Source organism: Rana temporaria, chromosome 1, assembly GCF_905171775.1.
Source record: "Rana temporaria chromosome 1, aRanTem1.1, whole genome shotgun sequence".
Taxonomy (NCBI): domain Eukaryota; kingdom Metazoa; phylum Chordata; class Amphibia; order Anura; family Ranidae; genus Rana; species Rana temporaria.
Window position 1 is genome coordinate 481,514,562 of NC_053489.1, and position 21,755 is coordinate 481,536,316.

The 21,755-nt window shown below is 44.4% G+C and overlaps 1 protein-coding gene and 1 long non-coding RNA gene across 2 annotated transcripts in view; one reads left to right on the plus strand and one right to left on the minus strand.

Annotated features, from left to right (window-relative positions):
* TACR3 (tachykinin receptor 3) overlaps positions 1-21,755 on the plus strand; it is a 292,646-nt gene that overhangs the window by 92,177 nt on the left and 178,714 nt on the right. The window lies entirely within an intron of this gene.
* LOC120918281 lies at positions 4,907-5,779 on the minus strand. Its single transcript, XR_005744363.1, has 2 exons — positions 5,740-5,779; positions 4,907-5,093 (listed from the first exon to the last, which is right to left on the minus strand). It is a non-coding gene; the product is annotated as an uncharacterized LOC120918281 (long non-coding RNA).

Consider the following 21,755-nt stretch of genomic DNA (forward strand, 5'->3'; position numbering starts at 1 on the left):
ACCTCCTGCCCAAGTGATATGACTCTGTATCTACTACTACTACTACTACTACTACTACTACTACTGCTGCTGCTGCTCAGTCAAGACACCTATGTCAAAAGTTATTTCCCACTCTATATACTCCTATTACCACTGCTGTTCATCATGACACCTCCTGCCCAAGTGATATGACTCTGTATCTACTACTACTACTACTAATACTGCTGTTGCTCAGTCAAGACACCTATGTCAAAAGTTATTTCCCACTCGATATACTCCTATTACCACTGCTGTTCATCATGGCACCTCCTGCCCAAGTGATATGACTCTGTATCTACTACTACTACTACTACTACTACTACTACTACTACTACTACTACTACTGCTGCTGCTGCTCAGTCAAGACACCTATGTCAGAAGTTATTTCCCACTCTATATACTCCTATTACCACTGCTGTTCATCATGGCACCTCCTGCCCAAGTGATATGACTCTGTATCTACTACTACTACTACTAATACTGCTGCTGCTCAGTCAAGACACCAATGTCAAAAGTTATTTCCCACTCTATATACTCCTATTACCACTGCTGTTCATCATGGCACCTCCTGCCCAAGTGATATGACTCTGTATCTACTACTACTACTACTACTGCTGCTGCTGCTGCTCAGTCAAGACACCTATGTCAAAAGTTATTTCCCACTCTATATACTCCTATTACCACTGCTGTTCATCATGGCACCTCCTGGCCAAGTGATATGACTCTGTATCTACTACTACTACTAATACTGCAGTTGCTCAGTCAAGACAACTATGTCAGAAGTTATTTCCCACTCTATATACTCCTATTACCACTGCTGTTCATCATGGCACCTCCTGCCCAAGTGATATGACTCTGTATCTACTACTACTACTAATACTGCAGTTGCTCAGTCAAGACAACTATGTCAGAAGTTATTTCCCACTCTATATACTCCTATTACCACTGCTGTTCATCATGGCACCTCCTGCCCAAGTGATATGACTCTGTATCTACTACTACTACTAATACTGCTGTTGCTCAGTCAAGACACCTATGTCAAAAGTTATTTCCCACTCTATATACTCCTATTACCACTGCTGTTCATCATGGCACCTCCTGCCCAAGTGATATGACTCTGTATCTACTACTACTACTACTACTACTACTACTACTACTACTACTGCTGCTGCTGCTCAGTCAAGACACCTATGTCAGAAGTTATTTCCCACTCTATATACTCCTATTACCACTGCTGTTCATCATGGCACCTCCTGCCCAAGTGATATGACTCTGTATCTACTACTACTACTAATACTGCTGCTGCTCAGTCAAGACACCTATGTCAAAAGTTATTTCCCACTCTATATACTCCTATTACCACTGCTGTTCATCATGGCACCTCCTGCCCAAGTGATATGACTCTGTATCTACTACTACTACTAATACTGCTGCTGCTCAGTCAAGACACCTATGTCAAAAGTTATTTCCCACTCTATATACTCCTATTACCACTGCTGTTCATCATGGCACCTCCTGGCCAAGTGATATGACTCTGTATCTACTACTACTACTAATACTGCAGTTGCTCAGTCAAGACACCTATGTCAGAAGTTATTTCCCACTCTATATACTCCTATTACCACTGCTGTTCATCATGGCACCTCCTGCCCAAGTGATATGACTCTGTATCTACTACTACTACTAATACTGCTGTTGCTCAGTCAAGACACCTATGTCAAAAGTTATTTCCCACTCTATATACTCCTATTACCACTGCTGTTCATCATGGCACCTCCTGCCCAAGTGATATGACTCTGTATCTACTACTACTACTACTACTACTACTACTACTACTACTACTACTACTACTACTACTGCTGCTGCTGCTCAGTCAAGACACCTATGTCAGAAGTTATTTCCCACTCTATATACTCCTATTACCACTGCTGTTCATCATGGCACCTCCTGCCCAAGTGATATGACTCTGTATCTACTACTACTACTACTAATACTGCTGCTGCTCAGTCAAGACACCTATGTCAAAAGTTATTTCCCACTCTATATACTCCTATTACCACTGCTGTTCATCATGTCACCTCCTGCCCAAGTGATATGACTCTGTATCTACTACTACTACTACTACTACTGCTGCTGCTGCTGCTCAGTCAAGACACCTATGTCAAAAGTTATTTCCCACTCTATATACTCCTATTACCACTGCTGTTCATCATGGCACCTCCTGGCCAAGTGATATGACTCTGTATCTACTACTACTACTAATACTGCAGTTGCTCAGTCAAGACACCTATGTCAGAAGTTATTTCCCACTCTATATACTCCTATTACCACTGCTGTTCATCATGGCACCTCCTGCCCAAGTGATATGACTCTGTATCTACTACTACTACTAATACTGCTGTTGCTCAGTCAAGACACCTATGTCAAAAGTTATTTCCCACTCTATATACTCCTATTACCACTGCTGTTCATCATGGCACCTCCTGCCCAAGTGATATGACTCTGTATCTACTACTACTACTACTACTACTACTACTACTACTACTACTGCTGCTGCTGCTCAGTCAAGACACCTATGTCAGAAGTTATTTCCCACTCTATATACTCCTATTACCACTGCTGTTCATCATGGCACCTCCTGCCCAAGTGATATGACTCTGTATCTACTACTACTACTAATACTGCTGTTGCTCAGTCAAGACACCTATGTCAAAAGTTATTTCCCACTCTATATACTCCTATTACCACTGCTGTTCATCATGGCACCTCCTGCCCAAGTGATATGACTCTGTATCTACTACTACTACTACTACTACTACTACTACTACTGCTGCTGCTGCTCAGTCAAGACACCTATGTCAAAAGTTATTTCCCACTCTATATACTCCTATTACCACTGCTGTTCATCATGACACCTCCTGCCCAAGTGATATGACTCTGTATCTACTACTACTACTAATACTGCTGTTGCTCAGTCAAGACACCTATGTCAAAAGTTATTTCCCACTCTATATACTCCTATTACCACTGCTGTTCATCATGGCACCTCCTGCCCAAGTGATATGACTCTGTATCTACTACTACTACTACTACTACTACTACTACTACTACTACTACTACTACTACTGCTGCTGCTGCTCAGTCAAGACACCTATGTCAGAAGTTATTTCCCACTCTATATACTCCTATTACCACTGCTGTTCATCATGGCACCTCCTGCCCAAGTGATATGACTCTGTATCTACTACTACTACTAATACTGCTGCTGCTCAGTCAAGACACCTATGTCAAAAGTTATTTCCCACTCTATATACTCCTATTACCACTGCTGTTCATCATGGCACCTCCTGCCCAAGTGATATGACTCTGTATCTACTACTACTACTACTACTGCTGCTGCTGCTGCTCAGTCAAGACACCTATGTCAAAAGTTATTTCCCACTCTATATACTCCTATTACCACTGCTGTTCATCATGGCACCTCCTGGCCAAGTGATATGACTCTGTATCTACTACTACTACTAATACTGCAGTTGCTCAGTCAAGACAACTATGTCAGAAGTTATTTCCCACTCTATATACTCCTATTACCACTGCTGTTCATCATGGCACCTCCTGCCCAAGTGATATGACTCTGTATCTACTACTACTACTAATACTGCTGTTGCTCAGTCAAGACACCTATGTCAAAAGTTATTTCCCACTCTATATACTCCTATTACCACTGCTGTTCATCATGGCACCTCCTGCCCAAGTGATATGACTCTGTATCTACTACTACTACTACTACTACTACTACTACTACTACTACTGCTGCTGCTGCTCAGTCAAGACACCTATGTCAGAAGTTATTTCCCACTCTATATACTCCTATTACCACTGCTGTTCATCATGGCACCTCCTGCCCAAGTGATATGACTCTGTATCTACTACTACTACTAATACTGCTGCTGCTCAGTCAAGACACCTATGTCAAAAGTTATTTCCCACTCTATATACTCCTATTACCACTGCTGTTCATCATGGCACCTCCTGCCCAAGTGATATGACTCTGTATCTACTACTACTACTACTGCTACTGCTGCTGCTGCTCAGTCAAGACACCTATGTCAAAAGTTATTTCCCACTCTATATACTCCTATTACCACTGCTGTTCATCATGGCACCTCCTGGCCAAGTTATATGACTCTGTATCTACTACTACTACTACTACTACTACTACTGCTGCTGCTGCTCAGTCAAGACACCTATGTCAAAAGTTATTTCCCACTCTATATACTCCTATTACCACTGCTGTTCATCATGGCACCTCCTGGCCAAGTGATATGACTCTGTATCTACTACTACTACTACTACTACTACTGCTGCTGTTGCTCAGTCAAGACACCTATGTCAGAAGTTATTTGCCACTCTATACTCCTATTACCACTGCTGTTCACTGATACCACTGATAGTTAATTTATCCCTTAACTACCCCCATTTGTGAGGGTCAGGGTTTTTATTTAAAGTCCCATGCAAATCAATGGGAAATGTATGTTCCCACATAACTTCTGTACGCCTAGAGATATTTCAATAATACCTGCTATACATATTACTTATATGCCAAATTAAACTATATAACAGTTAAATTAACCATTATCTACACCCTTATATAAAAGATGGGTATATTTATATTACTATGATTTTCCTCCCCAAAAGGTTAAGATAGAAAGACCGGGCAACGCCGGGTATTCAGCTAGTAATAGTATAAAATGTTTTTGGTTATTATTACGTTAGATGTGTTGATGTTGATGTTGATGTGTTAGATGTGAAGTTAGATGTGTTTAAAAAACTAACAATCTCAATAAGAAATGAAACCTTTGCAAAATATAACATTTTTTATTAAAACAAAAAAAAACAAAAAAAAAATTAAGACATGAGCTTCTGAAGCTCTGCCACCTCATCGAAATTTTTCGTCAGTTGTTGCGCCAGCTGTTGGTTTTGGCGGGTTAAAAAAAGAATTTGCTGCTCATTTGAGAGTATTCTCTGTGTCATACTTTTCATGGCAGATTGTTTCCTCTTGAGCTTTTGCAAAACTGTTAGGATATAAGAAAAAAACATTTGGATTTCAAAGACCGTTACGAAAGATTATTTTCAGCCCTAAAAATAATAAAGTCTGACTTAAGAGCCTCTATGAAAGAGGATCTGGCAGAGGCAATTCTCTTCCTTAGAACTCTACATTGAATTTATTTGCATTTGCTAAGCCTAGAACTACATTTCAAGATTAATATAAACCTTTTCTAGGTTTTGCAGATTTTGTTTTTGGTTCATTATAGATAAGCTTTGTTTTTGTTCTAAAACAACCAAATAATGTGGTTTGTATTTTTGAACTGGTAAAGATCCTGTTCCTGATGTTTATGCCTGCTGCTACTATCCAGTCACTTGATTGTTTTCATTGTGTTTGTCTTTTGCTTAAACTGTGCAATACAGTAGACTGTTGGCTTCCCAGCCAGTAGTTCTGTGGTAGGTTGCGTTTCTTTCCCTCAAGAAATGTATAAAATACATTCGCATATTAATACAGAGGAGTCGGAGTCGGGGAGTCGGAAGTCTGAAGTACATAAAACTGAGGAGTCGGAGTCGGAACATTTATCTACCGACTCCACAGCCCTGCTTTAAATGCTGTCCATTTTTAGAGCTACATTTTATTGTTGAAATTTTATTAATCTCTGTGCACATATTTACCCTCCTGATTGATGGTAAAATGAACCGTCTCATCCTGCTCCTCTTCTTCGTCACCCACTACTCCACCAGAAGTTTTGGGGGGGGGTGCAGCTCCTCCTCTTGCTCCTCCACAGGAGCTGGGGATGGTGATGTGGATGGCCCTGGCTGCTCCTCCTCATCCCTCTCCTCCTCTTCCACATCCTCCTCCTGCTCCTCCTCTGCGGCCTGTCGCCTTGTGCGCTTGGGGCGCACAGCTGGTAGAGAAGCTCCTATAATAACACAATGTTCATATATGTTAAAATGTTTTCTAATGACGTATGCAAATTCTGTGTACTCTGCTGTATTGTATATGAATACAAATTAATTTATATAGACAGTTAACCAATGGGACAATGTTATATTAAAGGGTCTTGTGGGCACTACAGGGGACTGAGCGTGAGCTGGGCTGCCACCATGGTAAAATGAGCTGTTTTTGTCTCCTTTGTTTTGTTCAGACGATCTCATGTTAAAAAAAGGGCCTGATGGAGTACACAGGATTACTATAACAACCCCACGCCTAACACAGGAATTTAGTGGGAATCTATATATATATAAAACTCAACGTGTGTGTGCATGTATGTATGTATGTTCCAGCATCACGTCCAAACGGCTAAAGATATTTACATGAAACTTGGCACACAGGTTACTTATATGTCAGCCACAAACATAGGATAGGTGGTTTAACCCTTACCCACCCCCATTTGCCATGGTCGGGGTTTTTCTTTAAAGTCCCATTCAACTCTATGGGAAATACATGTTACTTCATAACAGCTGTAGATATTTCGATAACACTTGGTCACATGTTACTTATACGTTCACTTAAAGTATAGGATCGTTAATTTATCCCTTAACTACCCCCATTGGTGAGGGTCGGGGTTTTTGTTTAAAGTCCCATGCAAAGCAATGGGAAAAGTATGTTCCCACATAACTTCTGTGTTCCTGTCTGCTGTCCCATGTCTTTTTTCAACAGTACTATGAATACCTTGGCTGGTGGTGATATATGTTACCACAACATGGCGTCTGGGTTAACAACATCTGACCTTACATTAATTATATATCAGACAGGAGGCTCATATCTTATGCATTAATCTTCCTTTATTAATGCTCACAGCAGAATGTATTTCTAAAAAACTTCAATGTAAAAACTTTTCAAAACAACTACCACCCCCAGCAGTCCATATAGTCTCTAACCATGCCCCTACGGGGACCTCCATAAAAGGGGACTGCCTGAGGTGGTTCTTCCTCTTTCTTTCTGCTCGCAGCACAGATAAGATAAGTATTTGTTTTCTCTGATTACAATTTCTAGTGCAGGCAGTGCAGGGATCTTCCCTGCTACCTCTCTTTGCCTTCATTACTCTACGCTTATTCTATATATAGAACTTTTACCTTTCTACTTCTGTATATATTTATATATATTTATATATATTTACTGCAGATATTTGCCATTTCTCCTACATATATTTGCAATTTTTCTGTATATTTGCACTATACATTGTGGTTAACCCTGTTTGGATTGCGCTGTGCTCCGCTCTGTGCATCGGGGGATCCCCTCCCCCTCCTCCTCACCTGATACCGTGTCTCTTTGCACACACCATCCTGCGTCATACCGCCGCCATTCTGAAGGAGGATCCTTCTTCCTTCGCTCAGCTTGCGCGTACGGGGGGCGGAGCTTCCGATCTCGCCCATTCGACCAATCAGCGCCCAGCGGACGTAGTCTCGCGAGACTTCGTTCCCGGGCCGCTGGTGATCTCAGGCTCCCCTCCGTCGCCATTCTGGCGCCGACGGAAGGGAGGACAAGACGGAGCCTGTAGTCAGAGCCACACTGTTATAGGTATTTTTAGCCTAATGACCAGTAACCCTTGCAGAGCCAAACAATTTTAATATTGTACTACCCATACATCCGGAACTTGGTTCCAGAGAGCAGTACCCCTCATAAAGTTCTTTAAAATATATTGACATACACTATATAGTGCAGCTGCCCTGTGTACACGGGTAGATCATGTCGGAAATTAACCCAATGAACCCCATTGGAGATGTAAATCCCACAGGCACCTCTCATACCCTAAGTGCCTCTCAATTGCAGGACATCATCCACATGTCCATCCAGGCTGCACTGACATCCACCACCCCATCCGCTTGGACTCTACAGTCCACTAACAATAATTCAATACCACCCCAACAGGATGAACCACCCTCAAAAAAGGGAAAATCCTCACATAAGAGGAAGCACACTCTGGTGGTGCATGACTCCCCGGCAGGGGAAGTAAACAGTTTGCATCAGGTAGCCCCCACCACGGTCTACCAACCCCAGCATCAGTCCGAGACTTCTCGACCCCTGGACCCCAGGGAGACTCAAAAGGGGTATAGAGCCACTAGAAGGGCTAAGCCGGACTCATACATTGATTCCTCGGAGGACGATTCGGCTGACCCCTCTGAGGGATCGGACGTCTCAGACTCCGAATCATATATTGAGGATGCTGGGGCCACGGCGCTTGACACAGCCGCCAATCCTGCCACGCAGGACCAAGTCCTTCTGGACGCACTTGGGGAACCCTTTTTCCACCCGGACGCAATCCCCCATCCGCGTTCGGGGGAATGGACTCCCCTGCCACATGTGGCAGAATACGTAGAATTGTGGGCCAGGAAGTCCTAAGATAGGACTGCCCGCAATAAATTGAGGGCTGAATGCCCTAGACCCTCCATACCCAAGAAAGTGGTAGCCACCCCGGAGGTGGATCCGGTCCTAACCAAATACCTCCTAAAGACGGGGAAATTTCAAAAGAAGGGTATTGAACGATCCTTTCGCTCAATACAGGACCGTGTTCTGGACCTCATGGGTCCACTTACAAAAATACTCAATTTGTCCGAGCAGGCTGCAGCTTCTGGACAACCAGTTGACCTCCCACAACTGAGGGGTTGGGCACAAAGAGCCCTATGCCTAGTCGGCACTGCCAACACGGCATGCTCTGTGGAGCGGTGCAGATCCATCCTCATGCGCCTAGATCCCCAGCTTTCACATCTGGCGGAATCCGAACCCGGCCCATCGGCTGAGGGCATGCTCTTTGGTGACATGGTCATTAAAGACATTAATAAATTTGTAGGTTTATTCACCAGCCTAGACAAGGCACAGAACTCCTTAAGGAGGACAGGAACCAATAAGGTTTTCAACAGGGCCGGCAGAAGTAGAGGCCGTTCTGCCGGCCGTGCCAACTACTATAGGCCACAGGGTAGAACACCGGCTCAATATCACTACCAGGCTCCATCCTACACCGCCCCGGTGGCTCAACCGGCGCCCTTTTTTCCTCCCAGAGGCAGACCCTGGCGCGGACGTGGGGGACGCGGTTACCCTCGATCCTGACCTCCTACTGGTGAGTATACCTTACACCACACTCGATCACATTCCTGTGGGGGGCCGTCTGAGATTTTTTACCCACGCCTGGTCTGCGATTACGGCAGACGCGTGGATTCTAAACTCAGTAGGGGGGTTCGTGATAGACATACTTGTCCCACCGCCTCTCAACATCATCCCCCCCCATTCGGTTTGCAAAACGAAACACCCTCCTCATAGACAAGGAGATACTAGACCTGCTTTCCAAACAGGCTATTATAGAAGTGCACCCTTCTTCCCCAGGGTTCATGAGCAACCTTTTTCTAGTACACAAAAAAGGAGGAGGCTATCGCCCAGTGATCAACCTCAGGGGCCTAAACCAGTACATCCAGTACCGACACTTCAAGATGGAGGGAATTCACTTCCTTCGGGACCTCCTCCACCCTGGAGACTGGCTCGTGAAAATAGATCTAAAGGACGCATACCTTACGGTTCCCATTCACCCAGAATCCCAATACCGTCTTCGCTTCCCATGGAAGGGCAAGATATGGCAATTTACTTGCCTCCCGTTCGGACTGTCGTCCGCCCCATGGTGTTTCACCAAGATCATGAAACCAGTGGTGGCAGCTCTGAGGAGCAGGGGAGTACGTCTAATCATCTATCTAGACGACATCCTCATCATGGCCTATTCCAAGAACCAAGCCCTTCTCCACATGTCCTGGGCAATATCCCTTATACAGAGACTGGGCTTTGTAATCAACCACGACAAATCAGTTTTAGTCCCATCCCAACGGATGGAATTTTTAGGATTTACGGTGGACACGGTCCTATCCACCCTCAGTCTTCCCAAGACCAAACTCGCTCTTATCCGCAAAGAAATTCGATCAGCCCTACGCAGAGGATACCTTTCCCTCCGTACGCTAGCACGCCTGGTAGGCCTACTGGCGGCTTCTATCCAAGCCATTTTTCCGGCCCCATTGCACTACAGAGCCCTTCAGAGGCTCAAAATTATGCACCTGAGACAGGGTCTCAGGTATTCGGACGAAATCCCCCTTTGCCAAGAAACCACCGAGGAGTTGCGATGGTGGCTTCACCACGCCGTCGAGTGGAACGGCAGAACCATCTTCAATCCCAGCCCGGACATCGTCATAGAGTCGGACGCCAGTCGCCAGGGCTGGGGCGCCCGGTGCGGCGCAGCCTCCACAGGGGGAACTTGGTCCCCTTCGGAGACTTCTCTCCATATAAATGCGCTAGAGCTGTTGGCAGCCCTGTTCGCGGTCAAGAGTTTCATGCCTTATACTCCCACATGCTGTATTCTTTTTCGCATGGACAATGTGGCGGCGGTGCAATATGTCAACCGCCTGGGAGGCACCAAATCCAGAACCTTGGCGTATATTGCAAAGGACTTCTGGCACTTTTGTCTAACCCACGGCATTACTCCTATAGCGGAATACATCCCGGGAATCTACAACTCGGTGGCCGACTGGAATTCCCGATATCTTCGCGATTCCAGCGACTGGAGACTGGATCGCTCGACATTTCTTCTCTTACAGAAGCTCTGGGGACCGCTATCCTTCGATCTCTTCGCTTCCCGACTCAACCACCAACTGCCTCGCTTCTTCAGCTGGAGGCCGGATCCGGAGGCCTATGCAGTGGACGCTCTCCGCCAACCTTGGCCGGAGGGAACACACTACGCTTTCCCTCCCTTCCAACTAATCTCCAGACTTCTCCTACGGATATCCAACCTGGGAGCAAACGTGGTTCTGATTACGCCATGGTGGCTGACCCAACCTTGGATCCCACTTTTACTGGAGATGTCCATAGACTTTCCCAGACTGATTCCACAGTTTCCCCACCTTCTCACCGGTCCGAACGGGGAGCCTCACCCCCTAATTCAGGAGGACAACCTTCCACTTCTCGCGTGGTTAGTCTCGGGGTCCCAACCTCTCATAGAGTCCTTTCAGACTCAGCTCAGAATCTCCTCGCCATGGCCTGGGCCCCCGGGACTAGATCGGCATATCGATCAGCCTGGAAACGATGGGTCCGTTGGTGTGATCAACGACAGGTTGATCCCGTACAGGCCCCTGTATCATTAGTGGTCAATTACCTGGCGGATTCATTTGAATCCGGTAGGTCATACAGCTCGATCAACATCTATCGGTCAGCGATTTCGGCCTATCACTGTCCCGTAGACTCCTTGCCTATTGGCAGACATCCACTAGTGTGTCGTTTGCTGAGGGGAGCAAAATTTCAACGTCCCCCTAGGCCTAGATACCAAGCGACCTGGGATGTTTCCAAGGTGCTTGATATGTTCGCCAATTGGGGGGACAACGCGGATCTCTCATTGAGACTCTTATCCATAAAACTGACGGTCCTTCTTTGTCTGATTTCCGTCAAGAGAGTATCCGATGTTAGAGCTCTAGATATCTCCAGGCGCCAATTTTCGCCGCAAGGGGTTATATTCTCCATCGTACATAGAACAAAAACCGGCATTTCCTCTGTCTTTTACCCCTCATTCCCGGACCACCCACTCCTCTGTGTAGTTCGTTGCCTACGGGCATATGAATTCCGGACATCTGCTCTACGCCCTGCAGACTCTTCCCAACTTTTTGTGTCCTATGTTAAACCTCACTTCCCGGTCTCATCTGCCTCTCTGGCACGCTGGGTGAGAACCGCCATGGAGATGGCGGGCATTGACGTTACCCTGTTCGGTGCACACTCCACCAGGAGTGCTATGGCTACCGAAGTTCTCGTCTCAGGAGGCTCGCTCTCCGATCTCTTGAGAGCAGCGGATTGGTCTTCGGAATCCACGTTTCGCCAATTCTATTTCAGACCTCAGGATCATATCTCATTGTCAGTCATCTCTTAAGACTAATATATGCTGTGTATTGTTGTATTATATACTGGTTACAGATAGCTTTGAACTTGCATAAGATATGAGCCTCCTGTCTGATATATAATTTGAGATTTTCCTAGCTTGTGACGGAAAATATTGATTATATGAAGACAGGAGGCGAGTATCTTCCCTCCCTACCCTCCCTATTACGGTTGTTTTTCTTCTTCACAGGCTACTGAACCTCCGCGTGCGCCCTTCCGACGGACTCTTCAGTTTGGAGGATGAGGGAATCCCGTCTTCGTGCTGATGCACAGATACTACTTTGAGATCCCCTGTTGGGATCGGTCGTTCCTGGAACCCTGTTGGGTCACGGTCAGTGGTTAGCTGTCCCCTGGAAGCTGTTGGACGTCGACCGGCTGGTCTGGACTCCAAAGTTACACCACTGTCCTACGTTGGTACTGTTTTTTCCTCTAGACATCATCACATCAAGAAAGAGGAAGAACCACCTCAGGCAGTCCCCTTTTATGGAGGTCCCCGTAGGGGCGTGGTTAGAGACTATATGGACTGCTGGGGGTGGTAGTTGTTTTGAAAAGTTTTTACATTGAAGTTTTTTAGAAATACATTCTGCTGTGAGCATTAATAAAGGAAGATTAATGCATAAGATACTCGCCTCCTGTCTTCATATAATCAATATTTTCCGTCACAAGCTAGGAAAATCTCAAATTACATATGACCTTACATAACTGTCACCAAAGGAGCTGCGGTGGCTCAACGCGATTGCCACTGCGCTGACAAGCGATTCACCTCTGCAGCTAGGGGTTCGGATTCCGCTCTCGGCTACATGTGAATTGAGTTTGGTGGTCTCAGCCTGGCCCCCGGTGGGTGTGCTATGCAAGGTAAGCCTGCGCTTAGTACGCCCACCCCCCTCCCACAAAAACCACCACAATTACACACGCACTCGATATTGGGTTAACATGCAGGCACTCTGACCACGAGGTCTCTAAAAAGAGAGGCGAAGGACTAACGGGGCTGGTTGAGCGGGCAAATTCTATCACTCCCTTATAGGGAGTCCCTCTGCCCCGTTGGGCTTCGAAGCGGAGCAAGTAGGATGGTCTGTGTGGGAGGACCCCCTCACACCCGCCATTGCCACCCGGGGCATGGAGAAAGGTGGCAGATTGCCTCTGGGGGAGGCCTGCCTACTCCCAACTCCTGCAGGCCGGCTCCTCTCTCTCGAGTTCACGCACAAAATACACTTTGGAAAAAAAAACATAACTGTCACCAATAACTTACCTGGATGATATTTATCCCGAATACGTCTGACCTGGTCCATGTGGCGCCTCTTCAGGTCAGACCATTTCTTGACAATCGCCAGGCGATTGTGTTGGCCGCCTAAGTCGGTCATTAGGGCGCTGACCACGGCCTTTTTATCAGGCTGCCTGCGCAGCTGATCGTAGCCCTTTTCTAGGAACCTCTGCAAGATGAAGAACAAAGTATATTGTAATACTTTTTTTTAAAGACTTATGGATATATGACGGAAATGTATGGTATTCAACAATTGGAAGTATTCTCGCCTTATTAATCAATGACAGGGGTAACATGACAGATTTTATATCCTGCCATTTTGGTCGCCACCTTTTTTGCATAAATATAGCAGCCATTATCATTTGCATAATTATGTATATATGATTAACAACACAGGATACACGTATAGGGGAGATATGCGTTGCTATTCATCTGACCGCTATAATTATTTTTGGACACTTATAATGGGCCTGTACAATAGATTATTTTTTTTCATCCCTATCTTTATATAGGAACAATAATATGTTTGTTTCTTTTGACTTTTTGATGAATTAATTTTGAATAAATAATGGAGTTGATGTTATTTAACAACTACAACTACCAGCATGCTCTGATACACCATGTAGCTCACCGTCACCAGCTGAACAACAATTATACTTTAACTCCCAGCATGCCTGGACAGTTAATGGCTGTCCGGTAATAACGGGGAGTTGTTTTGCAACAGCTGTAGGCTCCGTTTAGGAAACAGTGCCGTACAAGATGTTTTCTTTTAATGAGGAGGTGAGGGTGGCTATGTAGGGGTATGTGTATATGTTTTGTTTTTTAATTTATATTTAGTGTGGTGTAGTGTTTTTAAGGTACAGTCAGAGAGGGAAATGGGGTTCACAGTAGTTTCCCGCTGAGGGTTTGAGCTGCAGCGCCAAATTTGCTTCAGCTAGAAGCACACTGTAAGCCACAGCCCATGTGAATGTACCCTGTACATTCACATTGGGGGAGAGGGGGGGGGGGGTAATTGCAGCCAGTTGCATGCAGGGAGTTGTAGTTTTGCAACAGCTGGAGGCAGAATTATTTCACATTGGTCACTTTCCTCACTCTCCCATCTTCCTTTTCCCCACTTTCTTTTATTATTTTTCCCCGTGTTCTGTTTTGTTTGTCACTCTTTTTGTTTTGGTGCTTGCACTTTATGTGTGGCGAGTAGGGTGCTGGTCCTCGGGCCGGTCTCTGAAAGTCTTGGGAGTTGGTGGACTCGGCCTTCTGGTTAGGTTCACCGGCTCTCATGGGGTCTCCCTTCGGGGGAGCCTCACCGAGGAGGGTTCTGTTTCGGCAGTCCCTCCGAGGATGTTGGGTCCTTGTGGCTTCGGCTGCTTGGACCAAGATGGGTCCATATGGCTTCGGCTGTATGGACCACAGTAACTCTTTTCCCTGTCAGGAGCCTAACGCCCCGGGGGATCAGAGACGGGTCCTTTTCGGAGGACCACTGACGTATGCACCCGTCGCAGTTTTTTGTGATGTCACTCTTTAGGTATGTGCACATTTTTCCCTGCACCGGGTGGAGTTTTTGGGTTGTGTTTTGCACGCCACAGGCTTTTCAACAGAAAAAAAAACAGCTGGAGGCAGAATGGTTGCAAAACACTACGAGTTTGTTACCTAACTCAGGGTTTCAAGACCAGTCCACCTCCAGCTGTTGCAAAACTACTACTCCCATCAGCCACGGTCTGTCAGTGCATGCTAAGAATTTTACTTTTGCTGCATCTAGGGTGCCACAGTTTAGAGACCCGTGCATAAAGGTCTGAAAAATGTGGGCCTGCAGAACTTACAATACTAGAAGTGCCAGCATTCCCAGGCATGCTGGAAGTTGTAGTTCTGCAACATCTAAAGGGCAATATGTATTCGAACGTCCTTGGGCCTTGAGGACCCTGAAGTCAGGACGTTCGCATACGTCCTATGTCCAAAAAAATGTTAAATTCATTATGCTAAATAACAAGGAAAGTGCCTAAATACACATTTACCAACCAGGGTGTCTGCAGCTGTCCAGGCTGGGAGTTGTAGTTTTGTAACAAGAGGAGACACATTGTTTGGGAAATACTAATATCTGATCTTATATACTAACTTTTAAACTAGACTAAAATGCAGTTAAAGATAATGAAATAACAGTGGTCAAAATACTTACACAAATCAGCATCTTTTCCTCAGCGAGTGTGAAATTGCTTCCAACCATTCTGATATTGCGATGCGATCATAAAGTAGGAAACTGGCAAGGGTCCAGGAAATGGTCGCGTGTTGGGCGCGTGTTGTTCGCGCGATTGTGCATGCGCGATCGAAAATTCGCAATATATATCGCAATCGCAATATTTTTTTCGCTAAAATATCACAAATATTCGATTTCAGAGTGCTCCTACAGCAGTTTTCGAAATATCTGCAATCAATTTCGCATTCGCATTTTGTGAAATTGCGCTAAAATATCTAGAATATTCGATTTCAGAATGAGCCAATCAGAGCGCTCCTACAGCATTTGGGGAAATTCCGCAATAATTATCGCATTCGCAATATTGCGAAATTTCGATAAAATATAACGAATATTCTGAGCCAATCAGAGTGCTCCTACAGCATTTGTCGAAATTGCGCAATAAATATCGCATTCGCATTTTGCGAAATTTCGATAAAATATCACGAATATTCTGAGCCAATCAGAGTGCTCCTACAGCATTTGTCGAAATTGCGCAATAAATATCGCATTCGCATTTTGCGAAATTTCGAAAAAATATCAAGAATATTCTGAGCCAATCAGAGTGCTCCTACCGCAGTTGTCGAAAATTCGCAATTATTTTCGCATTCGCAATAGCGAAAAATCGCAATCATTTCATTTCGATAAAATATCACGAATATTCGAATTTAGCGAATATATCTCGAATATTCGACTATATATTCGAGATATATCGCAAAATCGAATATGGCGTATTCTGCTCAACACTATTATCTACTACATTAAATTCAGTACTTTTATGGTAGTAAAGATATTACAATATGATATTACAATATGATATTACAATATGTTTTTGTGCTGCCACAGGGTTCATAACTGTTGCTTTTTGAGTTGGTATGTTCCGCTATACAGTACACTGCTGCATTTTATTGATTAGTAGTTTAGGCCTAACTAATTCCTGTATTATAATATCCTAGGCAAGGCCGAAATTATATGTTCTGCTCCTCTTATCCAACTGTCTTGTGCCACTAAGGCCCCTTTCACATTAAGGAGTTTTTCAGGCGGTACAGCGCTAAAAATAGCGCTGCTATCCCGCCTGAAAAACTCCTTCACTGCAGACTCAATGTGAAAGCCTGAGGGCTTTCACACTGAGGCGATGCGCTGGCGGGAGACAAAAAAATCTCCTGTCAGCAGCATCTTTGAAAACAATGGGAAACCGCGGCAATACCGCCCGCAATGCGCCTCTATAGAGGTGCATTGTGGGCGGTATTAACCCTTTATCGGCCGCTAGCGGGGGTTAATACCGCACCGCTAGCAGCTGATTCCCGCGGCAATCCCGGCGGTATAGCGTCACTATTTTTAGCGGCGTTATACCGCCACCGCGGCTCCCGCCCCAGTTGAAATTCTGGTCTTTGTATCTAATACACTAACAATATCAGGCCTCATAGCCATGTAAATCATACCAAAGCTGTTAGTGGAGAAGGCTGAAATACAGTTTAGCTACTCTAGGTCAGCACAACTACAACTGATGGTTATAGGACTAGAACAAACAGTGCCCAGTTCAATTCAAAGCATATGGACCCTAAGGTAGGGTGACCAGACATCCCCAGTTTCAAGGCACAGTCTCCTGATTGAGGACACTGTCCCCGGACCAAGTCTGTCCCTGGTTTTGTCCCCAGATGGGATTTAATAAGGGGCAGGGGCAATTTCAAAGACAGTCACTGCAAAATTAAAATACAAAAATTAGAAATAAAAACCCCCCTGCTCCGCCATGCCTACTAGCATAGGGGGGTTGTATTTTTCCCATTATCTGTGCCCCTTTCCGATGATCATGTGCTGGTCGGAGTGGAGGGAATATTTCTTCAGTTTTGGGTGCATGCCCATTCATCTCCGCTCACATGTTCTGCTGCCTTGGCTCAAATCCTGGCCAGCCACCTGCCTATCTCCTTGCCTTCCCTGGCGGAGTGATCTTCCTCCTCTCCCCACCCAGTAGTAGCCGGGGGCCTGGAGAGTGAGACTTGAGAGGCTGTGAGGCGGGCGGCGACGGGCAGAGAGTCGCAGATTGTTGCCATTACTAGTAAAGAAAAAATATGTCCCCGGATTTCATTTTAAAAATCTGGTCACCTTACCCTAAGGCCCCTTTCACACTGAGGAGTTTTTCAGGCGGTACAGCGCTAAAAATAGCGCCTAAATACCGCCTGAAAAACTCCTGCCCAGCCTTCTCAATGTGAAAGCCCCGAGGGCTTTCACACTGAGGCGATGCGCTGGCAGGAGAGAAAAAAATCTCCTGCAAGCAGCATCTTTGGAGTGGTGAGAGGAGCGGTATGTATACCGCTCCTTCACCGCTCCTTCCCATTTAAAACAATGGGAAACCGCGGTAATACTGCCCGCAATGCGACTCTGCAGAGGCACATTGCGGGCGGTATTAACCCTTTATCGGCCGCTAGCGGGGATTAATACCGCACCTCTAGCGGACGAATCCCGCGGCAATTCCGACGGTATAGCGCCGCTATTTTTATCGGCGCTATAACGCGCCTCCCGCCCCAGTGTGAAAGGGGCCTAAGGGATTGATTTACGAAAGGAAAATACACTGTGTCAGCTCTGGTCCAAGCTAATACTCTATATGGTAGTATTATTTCAATCGTAGTTAATTATTCTTAGTTATATTAACTAATTTACTAATGGTCAAATAACTTACCTAACAGTAGCTACTTAGTGGACCTTAAGATTCTACCATTTATGTTAAACATGGTTTGCTTACTGTTGTATTATTTATAACAACTGCTTGTATTTACTTGTTTATTCAATCAATAAAATATTTTGACAAGGAAAATACACTGTGTACTTTGCAAATTGCAGTTGCACTCTGCAAGAGCAGTTGCTCCAGAGCTTAGTAAGTGAGCAGAATCTCTGCTGATTTCCATCATCCAATCACATGCAAGCAAAAATGCTGTTTTTTTATATTTTCCTTGCATGTGATTGGGTATTCTTCGCAAAGTGAAGACTTTACCTTAATTACTAAGCCTGGGAGCAGAGGCGGCTCTCTAATTAGACAAATTAGGCGGTCACCTTAGGCCACTCCCCCACAGGGGCCTCGCGGCCGCCTAATTTGCCTAAAGAATTGGTTAGAGAAAATTCTATAAACTGTGAATTCATAGTTCATAGAATTTAAAACTCTTAATATATGCAATTTATACAGTTAATTTTTATCGCTTGAATTCTTTTTCCCATTATGGATGTGAATGGGGCCTCATGTCTCAGATGTGCCTAAGGCCTCACAAAGCCTAGAGCTGCCTCTGCTTGGGAGCAACTCTATTTGCCTTTAGTAAATCACCCCCTAAAGTGTCAAAGTGGGTTAACTATAAGCACACTTAGGGGGTTATTTACTAAAGTCAAATCCACGTTGCACTACAAGTGCAAACTACAAGCAGTGCCGGGACAAGGTCACCAAGCACCCAGGGCAAAGATGCCAAACTGTGCCCCCCTTTGCCTTAGGGTTTGGGTCAGGGTGCCCCCCCCCCCATTCCTGCAATAAACCATTGTGCCAGGGGCAGCCGTCCCTCCTTCCCACCTCTTGTCCCAGCCCTGACTACAAGTGCAAAGTGCACTTGAAATTGCACTGAAAAAGCACTTGGAAGTGCAGTTGCTGTATATCTGAGGGCTATATCTAAAATGAGGGGAAGCTCTTCTGATTTTATTATCCAATCATGTGCAAGCTAAAATGCTGTTTTTTATTTTCCTTGCATGTCCCCCTCGGATCTTCAGCGACTGCACTTCCAAGTGCACTTTCAGTGCAGTTTCAAGAGCACTTTGCACTTGTAGTGCAAAATGGAGTTGCCTTTAGTAAATAACCCCCTAAATACTATGCTGTCAACTAAAACAAAATGCAGAGACATCTAAAATGGAAACTCAGCTTGCTTGCTTGTGCCATGGCTCACTGGGCAGCAGTCTGGAACTTTTTATTACACACAGAAATGGGTTACTGGCAGTCAGGGATAGGCAGTTATAGTTTCAGTCTCCAAGGATACAGATGTTAGAAAAATTATTAGATTTTTTTTTCTCGCATGCACTAGTTCAGAAAACCATTCTCTTGTTTTCTTAATACTGATACAAATTTGGAAATACGCAAAAGTTATATTTTATTTTCAGATTCAAAAATATATCGTAAATTGTTTAACTTATTATTAATTAGTTAGATATAACTGCTTCTACCTCCCATTACCATACATATTATTACAATACCAATCTCACTCAGCTTAGATATACAACAGTGAAATGCAAAGCATGTGAATGGAGAGCAAGAGCTGTGATCATTTGTTAAGCCCTTTAAATTATTATTAATTTACACAATTTAAAGCATATCTGAGCATTTACAAAATAATATATCATATATTGTGTTCAGCTTACACATATGTATGTATATATATATATATATATATATATATATATATACACACACACACACTATATTGCCAAAAGTATTGGGACGCCTGCCTTTACACGCATATGAACTTTAATGACATCCCAGTCTTAGTCTCTATAATTTAATATTGAGTTGGCCCACCCTTTACAGCTATAACAGTTAAAACTCTTCTGGGAAAGCTGTCCAAAAGGTTTAGGAGTTTGTCTATGGGAATGTTTGACCATTCTTCCAGAAGCGCATTTGTGAGGTCAGGCACAGATGGGGATGAAAGGAGGGAAGAGAAGAAAAAAGGCGCACCAGCTTAGTGTGTTACCATAGACAATTTAATGAAAACATGTAATAAAAAACTACTCACAAACGAAGCAGCATAAAGGGCTTGTTGACAACACATTGGTAAATAACCCTCGAACCACACTCCAAATAGGGGGAATGAAGGTGTGTCACTGCCGGCTGACGTGTTTCGAGGCTACAAAGACCTCTTCCTCAGAGCTCAGCAGTGCAGACCCATACACAGGCTCCTCTTATATACATATGAGCACTCACAAGAGTCCATACACAATTTCAGGCCACAGAGGACCTCCCAGGGGTCATCACCAACTCCTCCCACCCAGGTGGTTGGTCCCAGATGCCTACCACTAGTCAGATTGACAGTGGTAACAATACACAAAAGAAAGCAATAATAACCTGAATTAGGAATAAGTAATAGTGATCAATAATTATTATTAATATTAATACCAATAATAATAATAGGGTATCGCTGTAGGTGCCAGTGTCACCAACAGTAATGTGCCCTACAGCTGTGGCCGCTAGTCAGGAGTCACTAGTAAAAATATATATATATATATATATATATATATATATATATATATATATATATATACCTACACATATGAATATTAGAATATTAGAAAAAATGGGGACGAGAAGGCCTGGCTTGCAGTCTCCACTCTAATTCATCCCAAAGGTGTTCTGTAGGGTTGAGGTCAGGACTCTGTGCAGGCCAGTCAAGTTCCTCCACTCCAAACTTGCTCATCCATGTCTTTATGGACCTTGCTTTGTGCACTGGTGTGCAGTCATGTTGGAGCAGGAAGGGGCCAACCCCAAACTGTTCCCACAAAGTTGAGAGCATGAAAATGTCCAAAATGTCTTGATATACTGATGCATTAAGAGTTCCCTTCATTGGCCATTAGCCCCTTAGTACCATATAAGCATTGTTTAAATGCCACGGCATACCTGTATATTGTTGCTGACAATGTCCATCTCTAAATAACTACAGTGTACCCCTCTTCTGATGGCTACTTCCATCAGGATAATGCACCATGTCACAAAATAATCTCACCACTGGGTTCTTGAACATGACAATGAGGTCACTGCACTCCAATGGCCTCCACAGTCACCAGATCTCAATTCAATAGTTGCTATCAGTGGGAGTAAAATAAATCCCATTGTTGGTGTTGCGGCGGGGGGATTGACAGTGAGAGTAAAATACCGGTAAGTCCCATTTTTGTTTAAAAAAAAATTAGCCCCATCATAATGCCAGTGGGAATAAAATAAGTCCTATCATTGCTGTTAATGGATATAAAAAAAATCATATTGCTGTTGTCATTGAGACAAGTTTCATTGTTGGTAATATAAGCCCCTTCAGTAAAATAAATCTCATTGTTGGTGTCATGAGTGTAACATAAGCCCCATCACTGGTATCCATGTGAGTAAATTAAGCCCCATCATTAGTGTCAGTTTGAGTAAAATAAGTCCTATCTTTGCAGGCAGTGGGAATAAAATACATTTCATGTTATTGATGTTGGTGGGAGTAAAATAAACCCCATGTCTTGGGTGTATGCCAACGTAAAATAAGCCTCATATAGTGTCGGTGAGAGTAAAAATGATCCTTTCATTACTCTGGTAA